This window comes from Callithrix jacchus, chromosome 2, assembly GCF_049354715.1.
Source record: "Callithrix jacchus isolate 240 chromosome 2, calJac240_pri, whole genome shotgun sequence".
In the NCBI taxonomy this organism is placed as follows: domain Eukaryota; kingdom Metazoa; phylum Chordata; class Mammalia; order Primates; family Cebidae; genus Callithrix; species Callithrix jacchus.
This window is the reverse complement of record NC_133503.1, coordinates 108,644,871-108,656,783: the sequence shown is the minus strand read 5'-3', so window position 1 is coordinate 108,656,783 and position 11,913 is coordinate 108,644,871.

Here is an 11,913-nt window from a genome sequence, read left to right as displayed (position 1 = left end):
GCTGTATTTGCTTACCCCTTCTATTCCTCCTTGTAAGAGTCATGCACACCAGCTGCTTCTGGTCAGCCATTTTGGCCATTCCTTTCATGTAATTTTTATTAACTGCATAAAGCAGCAAATAATTTTTTAATCTATAGTATATGCTTGTATACATGTATTTAATACATGTGTTAGCTTGAAAGGAGATGTTATTCTTGGTTCACAATGTTGAATTACTTTAATTAAATGGTGTCCTGAAACAGGCAACTCTAGGAAGGCACATGTACTCTTAATTTAAGTATGACTGTACCTTTTATCATTTGCCTAGTTGTATTGCTATAGCTATTAAATTAGCAAATTTGCTTCCAGAAACTGACTATTACTGTTGTTTCTAGTCAATTACAGAAGATAAGGGTCTCCCGCATCAAAGACAAAGTCCTTTTTACTCACCACACAATAAGCAGGCTGAGTGTCAGTATATTTGTATTAGGTTCATCTTGCCATTACAGAGGGCATACAGAGGGCATGTGCAGGCCCAGAGGGAGTTTGTACTTTTAGCAAGCTACATTATAGAAATAAAATATGGAGAATGCCTCTTTTTTATCCTGATGAGACACTTTACCTCATCCCTTAAGGTTTATCACTGAAGACACAAACCTGAGCAATCACTTGGGAAAAGAGCCATCAGGGCTGTGAATTTTTGGCTCACCCAGGAAGAATATACAAGCAAGTGCAGAATCCATACTCAGACTCAACACCTCCCCTCTCAACATCAAAAAATAAGAGTGACTTTGAAGTCTAATATCTTTCTGGATTTAAGCTGCCATGTTCGTATTTTGTTTTATTTAACATTTTTTTACCTTTTATTTATTGTGCCATCTTCCCAGCTACTCCAACCTTTCATATTATTAAAGAAAAAGCATTTAATTTAGTCATTTTAATGTGTAATTTTAATAATACCAATTATATATATATTATAATTAATTTAAGCTATTAATTATGCTAGCATGATTCTATTGCATCTTTTGGTTTAATTTTTCCTTCAAATGAACACTATACCAGTTGGATTATGTCTATGGGAAAATACAATTTATAAAATGAAGCTTTTACTTTAAAGGATAATTAGAGGAATACATCAATGTTAGCTGCTTTTCTAATTGGCCTGGGAGACATGTTAACTTTGTATTCAATATCAATGTTTGACAGAGAATTTGAGTCCAATGACAGTAACAGCTGTCCCCTTACTGAGAAGAAAGGTGACAGCTGCCATGCCACTGGGATCAACGATTTCCACAGAAGATGGCTAGGAAGACAATCTACAATTTGATTACTTTGGTGAAAATGATACATTTGTTTTCCTCAGTTCTTCAAAAAGGCAGTTTATGAAAACTGGTCCTGTATTGATTTCATTGCAGAGAGACCCATAACCCCATATGCAAGTGACAAAGAGCTTTGGCTTTCACAGTTGAAAATAATCCCTTCTCTAATTAATACTAGACTATTTCAATGATTTAAAAAAACAATTTAATCCTCTACTTAACTATGTTTTCCTCAGGGTTTTCTAGCTGCTCATATTACTTATAATGATGCAACTCTGCTATAAACTTTCATAATGGAGTTCAATAAAGTTGTGAGTGAATACACAATCATAACTATATATCAGTGATGCCTATACAAACTCATTGTGGTAATCAAAACACCAGTGGGCCATTTTTTCACCATTTTCTCCTGTGGTTAACATCATTGTGGAATGTCTGTTGTTACACAGTCATTGAGAAAACAAATTAATTTGCAGTTTTGTTTCTTTTTCAATTATCAGAGCAATCCAGATTTGCATTGAAGCACTATGTTTTAAAACCATTGCCTGAGAATAAGTTGAAATTCACCCTAGTACCAAGTCTTTTTCCTATAAAACTGTAACTACAATTTTTCCTGTGTGTATCTGAATCTAAAGAATAACTAGAGTTATAGTAGATCTGCTTTGAAATTTTGCCACAATGATGAATGCTGTGGTACCCTTTAAAATGGAAAATAGAAATAGCAAACTGTATTTACTTAATGAAAAAGGGATCAATCACTATAATTTCAAGAGAAAGAGTCTGAATTATAAGATAGCATATTTTAACCAAGCTAAGGGAAAAAAAAAACTGAGAGCAGGGGTTCCAATGTTGGTCCCCATTCTAGCAATATTAGCCTCTCTCAGCAACTTGTTAAAAATGCAGATTCTCAGGCCCCTCACAGACCAATTAAATAAGAAACCTCTTGCTAGTATCTGGCAGCCTGTGTTTTAACAAGTCTTTATTGTGGTGCAAACTAAAATTTGAGAACCACTGGCTTAAAGGTTTTCTTTCAACCCATGGTAGGTGGCTTTAAAAATATATGGCAGGAGTGCATGAGTCTTCGGCAACCCACATGTATTCTAACCTAAGTTCTGAGAAAAACAAGAGGGTTCATGTGATCACTGTCAAGAAATCTGAAAGATGAGGTCAGTTTGATTAACCTCACACTGGAGAATGTCAGGCTACGGTAAAATCCCAATCCATCTCCAGTTACCATTTTAATAAGTGGTTGGGGAATCATTATTGAGCCTGTGTCAGACCTGGAAGTTTTCTCCATGTCTTTTATTTAATTTAGTTTTATTGTATTTTGTTTTATTTTTGTTTTAGTATATCATTTTTCTCACTGAATCATCTCTTTTAGTAACTGTCATTAAATATCCTCTGAAAAATTACTTGTCACCTTTGCAGTCTTGGCTTAGAGAGACTACCTAGAACAAAATACATGCTAGCTGACCAAGAGGAAAGATCAGGGTAAATGCCCAGGGTCTGGGACAAAGGGTGAGAGCCAAGGGAGCCATCATACAGCTGCACAGTAAAAGAGCCACGGTAGAACACCTAAGGATTAGCCCCTTTAATCAGACACAATGTCATTACATATGACATTTTGCTGTTCTCCTAGCCTGAATCAAAATGGTAGAGTAGAATACGACACTGAATGCTTAGCTGGAAGCCCCTTGACATCACCAATCCAAATTGAGGAAAGCCTAGCCAAAAGAAAATAATTTGCTAATGTCATATAAATAGATTTCTGTTACCTTGAGCAAAATAACATAATGATATACAAACAGGCCTAAATATGAAATTGCCTGCTTTTCCATCATGCCATACTATGTATTAAAATCCTTAGGTGAGTTGCTGGCTTTCTGCTACTTAAATTATCTTATCAATAAAATGAGGATAATAGCATAGCAATTTAATTAGTACAAGGCTCAAATGTAGTAATATAAGAAGGGCTTAGAATAGTGTCTGGAACACATAATAAGTGCTCAGAAAAAGTGGCACTGCAGTCAGTATGCTGTGATAACAGTCATCTCCCAGCTCTTTGCATCAGTTTCTATTGTTGCCAAATAACAAAAAACTCAGCCGCTCACAAGCTTATGGGTCACCTGGGCAACTGTACAAGAGTTAAGCATTCTCATAGGGGATCACCCACTCATCTGTAATCAACGGTGGTCACCTAGTGGTAGAGTTTCTGCTTATGTCTGGGCTTTCTTACATGCTTGTAATATTCTCACCACTGAACCATGTGACCACACTGATAACATGCCCATGAATCAGACCTGATTCAGGCCCATTCATAGTAACAGGTGAGAAAGTGAAAATTTGCAATCCATCCTGAAGGCAGAAAATTAGACATATTTGGAGAACACCACCAAAATTTCTCACAAATGTTTTCTTTTAGTTGTTATTTTGGGGGTTAAGTCACATAAAGTAAGAATTATATTGATATCATGCCACCACTTATTTAACATACTTTTCATATCATCCCTGTGTCACTGTAAGAAGCCCAGTGCCAATATCCTTGCCTGACTTTCAGAGTATCTCAGTAAACCACACCTCTTAAGGCTGACTTAATTGAGTTGAATCTAGCTTTTCCCTCTACCAAGTTATTTTTTACTAAGTTCACTCAAAAAAAAAAAAACCTCTCATACCTTTATTAACATCAACCTGTTAATAATGATCAAAGTGTTCAGCATTCAAAACATAGTCATATAATTATGCTAATGAGAGATACTTCTTAATCCACTGTAACAAATCTCCAGTATTGGACATTTTAGCATGAGTAATTGACTGAGAGTGTAAGTTTTTTAGAACATGAAAATTCCTGAAGTCCCTTTAATCACACTGGCTAGAAGAAATGCAGACCAATGTAGAGAGAGATACATACACACCCAACATTCCCTCTGTCCCCCACAAATCAAGCTCTTTCTCCATTTGTGTGAAGCCATCTTTATTAGGATGAATGGATTGTGGAATAGATAGTTAGGACTAACAGAAAGCAGAAGAGTTTGTACCTATATCACCATCCATCTCTTTTTTTTGCTCTGATACTACAAGATCATCTGATACCACATAAAATGTGAACAAACAACCTATTAACATGGCTGTCTAAATGACTGCATAAAACAAAGCTCCTCACCAATCAACAATGTTCAGGTAGCATAAGCCTATTGTGGGGTGGGTGGCTAGGGGAGGGATAGCATTTGGAGAAATACCTAATGTGGATGACAGGGTGATGGATAGAGCAAACCACCCTGGCACGTATATACCTTTGTAACAGACCAGCATGTTCTGGATACATATCCCAGAACTTAAAGTATAATTTTAAAAAAAAGAAAAATATCTTTCATTCTACTAAACCACATATTTGGGGATTGTTTAAAGCAGCATAGCCTAGGCTATTTGACTAATCTCTTGACATATATAGTTGGTTTTCTCATAGATTCATTTTCCTTCTATCAAAGATATTATTGTAGCAGAGATGCATGTACAGCACACAGTCAAGTATAAAAACATTGGGCATAAAATAAAATTTCAAGTTTTTGTAGCTTGGAAAGAGAATAATTAATGCTAAGTAGACACATACAAACCTCAAATTATCATATTTCATCAAATCTAAGTCACCAATAATTGCAAACTAAATACTAAAATATATAATTTATAAAGAAAAAATATGCTGCCAATTATAAGCATAACCTACTATTGGTTATGAGATTATTCTTGATTTATGAAATATAAAAAATAAACATTTTAGCATTATCAACATATAGTAATATTTAAATCTCCATTACTTTTCATCTTTCCTGCTTAAAAAAAAGGAAGGTCTCTTGAATCAGCATAAATGTATTTTTGCTTTTGTGGGAAAAGGTTATTAAAAATATGGCATTAAAGATGGCTGCAATGTCTTTGTCATTTTTCCTGAGAGTTTGAATCTATTTCGTTTTCCTTAGAATCTGAGTTTATCTTGTAAATTGTTTTCACCAATACAATGAGGCAGAAATTACACTGTGTAGCTTCTAAAGATGAATCTTAAGATTTCAGCAGCTTCAAACTTTGAATTTTGGAAGATTCATTCTTGGAGTTCAGCAGCTATGCTGAGAACTCCAAGTACTGTTGAGAAACTACCTATAGGAGAATCAAAGCACACTGGCTGAGCCCAAACTGAAATCTGAAAATAAATCCAGCAATAATTGCCAGCTGTGTGCATGGGCTTCATTGAAAATCCCTACTCAGTGGAGTTTGCAACGATCTCATCCCTGGTAACACTACATGAACTGCAAGAACCACTGAGTTGAACTCAGTAAACCCAAAGAATAATGAGATATAAGGAATTTTTGTTGCTTTTACAGTTTTAAATGAAATTTTTGGCAGTTGGCTTTATAATAATGCACAACTTTTAAAAATAATTGTAGTACTAAAAGGGTCTAAATTGATTCAAGCGTATTAACATAAGGAAGGATAGGATGGTACTTAAAACATAAAGGACTTCATTGCATGTAGCAAAAGTAGATGAGAAAGTAGATGGGAAAGCTAACACAGGTAGAGTTTTATGAGAGAGAATAAAGCTTAAATTTTGAAGGAAAATAGTTAAAAAACAGTTATCAGCAATAAGTGTGGGACATCAGGGAGATAAAGAAGGCTAAAGAAATTCCAGGGTATTTTTTTTAATGCCAGTTCTAGTGGAATTTCTTATGTGATCTCTTTGGGTTAAGAGGTAAACTGAAGTACAATAAAATTTTAATGGGTTTATTTGGTCAAACAGCGATTTATGAACCATGCAGTTCCAAATTAGAAGAGGTTCCGAGGGTCCACAAAGAAGAACACAAAGGGAGTACTTTACATGGTTAACATAGAAGTGAAGCAAAGAAAATACTTGATTACAATTACAGTTTTCTCATTTGGTCAGTTCTCCTGGAAAGTCCTTAGTTGTGTAACTATGATAACTTCTGATTGGTTAGCCTTAAGTTTCATTTTCTTTCTTTTTTTTTTTTAAAGCGTCCCTTTTTATTTTTTTAATTTTTATTTATTTATTTATTTTTATTGCATTTTAGGTTTTCTTTAATACAGGCATTTACAAGAAATAGCCCAACCAAGTTAAGTTTCGTTTATGTTGGCAAATCAAGTGAAGTTAAGGTTACTTATGAGGCCTAATCAGCTTTGTCTACTCGGATTCTTCCTGACTGATCTCCGTTTTAATTTACTTCAATAAGTGTCATATTTAAATATTTTAATTACTTTTCAATGTATTTATATGTCTGCTTACTTATTTTGTCACACTCTCTTTTGAATGAGTCATGATGCTGATAGTTGTTAAAAATTAATTCAGTTTTGCATTTCTTGGAACACAGTTAAACAGAGTGTAATCAAAGTCTGACTTCATTTTTGATGATTGAGTGTTGACTTTTTTAAAAACCTCAATTCTGTACTTGTACTTGGTCCTACATCTGGACAGACTGATGAGAACGCCTGTTAGGTCACATTCTCCTTTAGCGCCAGTGGGAAATTTAAACTTTCTACCCGTGAGAACATTCCCCAGTCCCATATCTCCACCCCAGTCACTATGTAAGCCCAACCACTCCTTCTACTAAGTCCAAGCCAGCTTGGATTTCCTTGTGCTCACCCAGGTGTTCCCAGGAACTCCTTCTGTGAGTATTTAATTTTTTTTTAAAGTATAGAATGTGTTGGAAAAGCTATTTTTTGCAAAGAAACAAAGAGCTCTGGCAACTTCAAAAATAAAGGTAAACATAAAAGTCAAGTTTTCTTATATTTTAACAATTCTATTACTGTGTGTGGTTCAATATAGTATACTTTAGCCAAACGCAACTATTTAAATTTAAATTTAAACAAATTAAAGCTAAATAAAATTTAAAGTTCAGTTTCTTATGTGTACTAGCCATGTTTTAATGTGCAATGGTAGAATCCTCCACATATCAACAGAAAAATATACATCTTTTTCCAGGGCAAATAGAACATTTGCCAAAGTAGACTATACTGTTAGCAAAATAAAATACCTAAAATTTTAAAAGAATTTAAATTACACAAATTAAATGTTTTAACCAAAATTAAATTAAATTAAAATTCAACAGCACAAAGAGATCCTAAAATTTTGGAAATTAAAAATATAAAGACATAGATCTAAGTAATTCATGGGTAAAACACCAAGTCAGAAGAATATGAAATATTTTGAATTGAATAAACATTAAAGCACATAATATCAAAATGTACGGGAGGCAAATGAGCAGTAATTACCTTCTCTGTAGAGAAATTTATAGCATTAAATGTTTATAGTAGAAAACAGGAAAGCCCTTAAATCAATAATCTATGATACGTTTGTAAGAAAATTAGGAGTAGATAAAATTGACAGGAACCTTTATAATGGAAATAATGAAGTGAAGAGTTGAAATTCAGAATGGGGGAAACAAGACTCAATTATATGCTGTCTACAGACAACTGCTTTAAATACAACGATGTAACTATCATTTAAAAGTAAAAATTCCATTAAACGTTAATGGATGGGTTTTGGAGGTATTATAAAAATGTTCTGAAATTATATTGCAGTGATGAATGCAGAGCTCAGTGAATATTCTAAAAAACTACTTATCTTAAATAGTTAGAGTTTTATGACATGTTAATTATATCTCAATAAAGAAATTTTTAAAAATAAAAGATGAAAAACGATATTCCATGCAAATATAAAAAAAGAGAGCTGAAACCACTGAAATTGAAAACAAACACAAATAGAGAAAATCAGTATTGCCAGAATCTGTTTTAAGTTTTATTTTTATATTGTGCATTGACCAATTATAGTTCTATATTTGTATGTGGTACAAAGTGATGGTATTCTTTATGAATACCATGTGAAATAATTCATAAAAGGAAAAACAAATTGACATACCTCCAGCCAATCTAATGTAAGAAAAATAAGGCAGAAATTCCTAGTATTAGGAATGAAAAAAGGTACATCACTGAAGTTTCAACTAACATTAAAAGAATAATAATGTAATGTTATGAGCAACTTTATGGCAATAAATTCTACTGCTCGGCTTGAAGATAAGCATTTTTAATGATACAGACTACTGAAGTTCCTTCAGGGGCAATACATAACCTGCATTGTAAACCTACAACTCTTAACTAGGTTGAATTCATATATAAAAACCATTCCACAAATAAAATTTCAGTTCCAGAAGGATTTACTGGTGAATTCTATCAACTAAGGCAAAAATATTACCAACTGTACAAAATCTCTTACATAAAACTTTTGTTAACTTTTTCATCTTCTTTTTTAAGGTCAGCATTACCATGATGCCAAAACTTTGCAAAAAAATAGATAAAAATAAAACTATGAAAATAAAAAATAAAACAATATCCCTCAGGCACATGAAAATATTAAAAAATAAAATGCTGCAATACATACAATGGCTTTCCTGTCCATGTATTATCACAGATATTACCATCAGGTATTACCAGACATATGCCAGGGTGATTTAATTGGAAAATCAATCAACTTAAATTACTGCCTTGGTAGATTTAAAGAGAAAAATAATAAAGATTATGTGTATCTTATATTCTTTGGACCAGTAAGTAACAGAGACATACTTTTCTCATAAAAGACAGAAATTTAATTGGCCATCCCCAACAGCAGAAGCAGGTTTTAGCTCACAATGCAATTGTAAGCAACCCATTGATCAGCGCAAATGCTACAGCCAAACGTAATGTCAGTAGAGTAGAAAAGTGTACTCCACTTATTTGGGACAGGGAGGCAAGAAAGTCTAAATATTTCCGGAGCAATAATCCAAACTACATCACTTAGTGTATTGTCCTCTCCATAAAGCAATACCTTAGGCAGATACTGTTGTATTATATATCGTACAAGCAGAATAAATATGATGATGTGATAGATTAGAGAAATGTAGATTTTGTTACAGATAAATGATTTTTCATTTTGTGATTAACAGTATCAACAATTTTCAGTAAAAACCCAACTATAAGTAACAGAGGAGATGCTCAATAAATTCTTTATGTGTACATTGGTTGAAAGAACACAAAGTTAAAGTCTGATAGATGTTATTTTATATCTTCTTCCTTCACTTGCTAGCCCAAGTAAACCTGAGCAAGTTTTTTTCTTAATTTGAACCTCAATTTTCTATTTAGTGAAATAATTCTATCTTATGTCTTTTAGAATTATTACTATATATAGTAATAATTTATATATATAAATTATAAATATAATTTATACATAATTTATTTATATATTATATATAAATAATTTATATATAATTTATTTATATATTATATATAAATAATTTATATATAATTTATTTATATACAATTTATATATATAAATTACTATATATAGTAATAATTTATTTATATATATATATATCTACAACTATGATGCCGTTTCATAAAGCCTTCTGTATATGGTAGCTCAATGTCAGGCCTAGAACATAATAGGTATTCCCATTCATTTTTGCTAGCTATTACGAAATAATGAAAGGATTATGTAGTTAATATGATAAAGCAGTAGTTAGGTCTCCACACTGAAGGAAAATAAAAGACTAAGACAATTAACCTAATAACTATTTTTCAAAAAGGATCCCAACTTAAACACACTAATTGTCTGCAAAGCAGGATGTTGTGGTAAGTCTAGTGATAGAGGCTTCATTATTTTTATATTTATATTTCACCTGTAGTTAACTTTCTTTCAACTGGAATATTTTCCACAGGAAACAAGCAACCCTGCTGGAACTGTTCAACTCTCAACTTAATTGGAGAGCTAAAGACAACAGGCATCACAGGCTCTGAAAAAGAACATGCCCTATGAGTGAGCAGTTCTATTTATGGAAAATTGTTTGTGAAAGAAACTAGTTGAGAAAAGCTTAATAGCAACAGAGTTTGTAATATGAAAATCTGGAACAATTTCAAAGTTCAAAACACAATGAGAGCTTTAAAAATTGCAATCTTGTTATAGAAAGAAGACTATATAAAGTTGTTTCTCAAATAATGATATGGTTTAATACTTACATGTAGATACACTTGTGGAATATTAATTAAAAAGTAAAGTTGTAACAACATAGACTTTATGCCATTAGCCAATTTTCATTAAATTCATTCAAATATTCTCTGGGTATTAATACATCCAGGCATTTTTTTTAGGCACTGGTGCTTCAACAGTAAATAAGGGAATTAACGTGCTAACCTTAGTGGAATTTACTGCTTACTATATCTAATAGAAGCCTGAGAGTATAGCCATCAACATATTAATAACCATTATCTCAGATTTGTTTAAGTGCGTAATTTTGTATCATGGTGAATTTGTATTGTTTGTGTAAGTAACCATTTTAGAAGTCTGAAATAAAAAAAAAAAACTTACTTTACATATCATCATGATGATACATTCTATTTGCATAGCACATATGTGTTTTTCTCCCAAATGTTTCTATGTACATGTATGTCCCCAACTGAAAACTGAACCAACTTCTTCCAGGAAGTAGCCTTTATCCCCTTTCCCTAAGCATAGAAACTGGGATCCAGATTATACCAAAATTCAAAGCCAAGAACTAAAGCCGAAGTTTTTCTCCAATATATCACCACATTCTAGTGCTTCTATTTTTCAAAACCTCACCATAATTCATGGTTTATTAATTTTCCTGATTCTTTCATGTAAATAAGGCATACCAAGTATGAAGAAGCAATTGTCCCACAGACATCAACGCATTCCAAACAAGGTAAAATGATTTGATTTTTAAATTGACTTGAATAGATTATCAGGCTCAGAATACTTTTCTTTTTGACAAAGCAGTGTTTATTTTCCATTTCAATATATCTGGAAATAGATTTATAGGCTTTATCTAATAGAATTAAAACTGACCCTTGAGAAGTTTACCTTAATCTCAAGGACATTTCCTTTTTGAAAGGACCATAAGTAAATATACTTTATGTACATAAATTTACTGTCTTATTGATTTTACTTTCTTACTTCTAACAGACCAGAAAAATGGTATATCAATTTTTTTTTTTAATGCTGAATAATGCTTTTGAAATTGTCATTAGCAGAAGCTGTCATTGTCACTTAGGTTGTAGAAAGTAATAAAGGCAGTCAACTTTACAGAACTGATGCTGTAGCCTAACAGTACAGAGATCTGTAGAAACAGGTAGAGAAATACAAGCAAGTGCCATTTTACGCTACATTCAGTACATATTGACAAATACCATATATCTTTGCATATCTGATTTGTTTACATTCAAACTGTTAATATAAATATTGGGGAAAAGTTATCCATGAGTTTATTGCATTTCTACATGGTCTGGCCATTCTGAGCAAAGGAAATGGTTGAATAATAAAACACCTTGGAAGCTAGAGACAGTGTATCTCTAGATACAGACATGTACCTCCCTGAAAACATCCCTGGATATTGAAGAGAAATTCTGGAAGCATTTGCTTAGTTTCCAGTGTAATAAATGTAGAGATGCTTTTCTTGTCTCAACTGGAGATTTGCTTACACACTAAAGTAATGAGTACTCTCTCACTCTAGAGGGCAGGATGAGCAGATGTGCCAGCATTCCTATGAAATCTCAGTCTTTTAACAATTTG